The 2,343-nt window shown below is 38.8% G+C and overlaps 1 protein-coding gene across 1 annotated transcript in view; it reads left to right on the top strand.

Moving 5' to 3' along the window:
- Positions 1-469, top strand: part of LOC138968591 (coiled-coil domain-containing protein 158-like) — a 49,865-nt gene extending 49,396 nt beyond the window's left edge. Inside the window, exon 27 of the mRNA XM_070341181.1 lies at positions 1-469. This exon is cut by the window's left edge and continues 3,431 nt beyond it. The gene's annotated coding sequence lies outside the window, so the exon portion shown is untranslated.
- The last annotated feature ends 1,874 nt before the right edge of the window (positions 470-2,343 follow it).

Here is a 2,343-nt window from a genome sequence, read left to right as displayed (position 1 = left end):
ATTTTGTATAGAATACAGTAATTTTTAATCAGGATGTATTTACTTCCTTCTAGTTCTTGCCTATTATTCTGGTATACCTTTTTGTTCATTCTGTGAGACAGACTGAATTTGTCGGAAATGGCAGCAGATTGAAATGAATGCCGTCCATTTGGGGATAATGATGACTGTGATATTTTTTTCTATGTTGCTTGCATGTCTGTTTTTTTTGTTCAGCAGTGCGTCATTGTGTGAGCGAGTGCCTAACTCAGTCATGTCCTTTGTTTTGTAGAAAGTGGAGATTTTTTTAACTGACATTTTTTCTTTTGTGTTTTTTCTTTTATTTATCAATTATGGTTTTACGTCATCAAAATTTTGCAGAGTTTGTAATGTTTTGTAAAGTTTTTGTGTGTGATTACAATGTATAATTGTGGAGTGTGTTATTAGTATTTTTTTAATGTTTGGGTTTAATTGATTAAAACTGGAGAAGTTGTTTGTTGAGTGTTGAAGTATGATAATAAATTCAAACTGTATATTGTAAATTTACATGCAAAGTGCAAAAATCAGAATTCTGTAAAAATGTAGCACACATTTGCACCCAGCACTCTTATAGTCTTAAAACCAAAAATCCTAGACTTCAGCAAAACGAGTATCATGCATTTATTTGACATTTATAATCATGCAGTGTATTTAAAAAATAAAAAGGTCACTGACATATTATTACTCATTTACTGCCATTTGTACCCAAGAATGATATTGAAACTGTATTCTTTGTAAGTGTGTATGCATGGGTTTGAAGTTTTAGTTTGTTGTAGAGTACTCGGTTTCATAATACCTCAAAGGCAAATGCACTCCTACCTGTGTAAACAATCCAGTTCTACATCTCAGATACGGCCAGGATTTTAGACACATACCAAAAAACAGCCTGGATTCTCTCTGTGCAGATTGGGATTTTGTATATTATTATTTAATTTCTCAAAAGCAACTTATTCAGTGTCAATCTGTTAATTTAATTCATCAAAAAATCCAATCTCCACAAGGAAGCTGGCAGGAGGAGGAGGATTTTTTGTATATTATATATTTGACCCTCCACCACGAAATGAGTCGCATGTCACCTCGTGCGGTTCTACGCTAGGCTTAATATAAGTCCGGGGAGTGTCTTGTAACAGTGTGAGGGTCACCTTAGTCACAGGCTTATAACTCAAACAGTTTTCGCTCTTTTCTAAAACGGTTTTCACCACTGGATAGAGCATAAAAAACTCTTTAGCAAAATGTAAAAAATATGAAAATCATGCAAAGGTGACATGCGACTCATTCCGTGGTGGAGGGTCACATAATTATGTCCAAGTGGAGGTTCTTATCCCATGTAAGCCTGGGAACGCTTAACCTTTGCTGGATGCCTCTTTTGACTACACACGCCCGACGATGCGGGTTTGTCTGAACCCATACATTTGAAAGAGGGTTTTTACCGTTTATTTCTCTAACGACGGGGTGGGTTCAGGGAAACCCACAGCGCTACTTCAGTGGGTGCATCGAGTTTCTCCCTTCACCGACTTCTTGCAGGGGAGGGAGAGGGGGAGGGGGAGGGAGAGACTGAGAGAAACTGAGAGAGAGACTAAGAAAGAGAGAGAGAGAGAGAGACTAAGAAAGAGAGAGAGAGACTAAGAAAGAGAGAGAGAGAGACTAAGAAAGAGAGAGACTAAGAAAGAGAGAGAGAGAGAGACTAAGAAAGAGAGAGAGAGAGAGACTAAGAAAGAGAGAGAGAGAGACTAAGAAAGAGAGAGAGAGACAAAGAGAGAGAGAGAGAGAGAGACTAAGAAAGAGAGAGAGTGACTAAGAAAGAGAGAGAGAGAGACTAAGAAAGAGAGAGAGAGACTAAGAAAGAGAGAGAGAGAGAGACTAAGAAAGAGAGAGAGAGAGAGACTAAGAAAGAGAGAGAGAGAGAGACTAAGAAAGAGAGAGAGAGAGACTAAGAAAGAGAGAGAGAGACTAAGAAAGAGAGAGAGAGACTAAGAAAGAGAGAGAGAGAGACTAAGAAAGAGAGAGAGACTAACAAAGAGAGAGAGAGACTAACAAAGAGAGAGAGAAACTAACAAAGAGAGAGAGAGGCTAAGAAAGAGAGAGAGAGACTAAGAAAGAGAGAGAGACTAACAAAGAGAGAGAGACTAAGAAAGAGAGACAGAGAGAGAGACTAAGAGAGAGAGACTAAGAGAGAGAGACACAGAGGGAGATAGAGAGAGAGACCAAGAGAGAGAGACAGAGAGAGAGAGACAGAGAGAGAGAGACAGAGAGAGAGAGACAGACAGTCAGATAGACAGACAGTCAGATAGACGGATAGACAGACAGACAGACAGACAGACAGAGCAA

This window comes from Littorina saxatilis, linkage group LG6 (genome assembly GCF_037325665.1).
Source record: "Littorina saxatilis isolate snail1 linkage group LG6, US_GU_Lsax_2.0, whole genome shotgun sequence".
NCBI classification, from domain to species: domain Eukaryota; kingdom Metazoa; phylum Mollusca; class Gastropoda; order Littorinimorpha; family Littorinidae; genus Littorina; species Littorina saxatilis.
The sequence above is the reverse complement of the archived record's forward strand: the minus strand, read 5'-3'. Positions and strand labels throughout refer to the sequence as shown.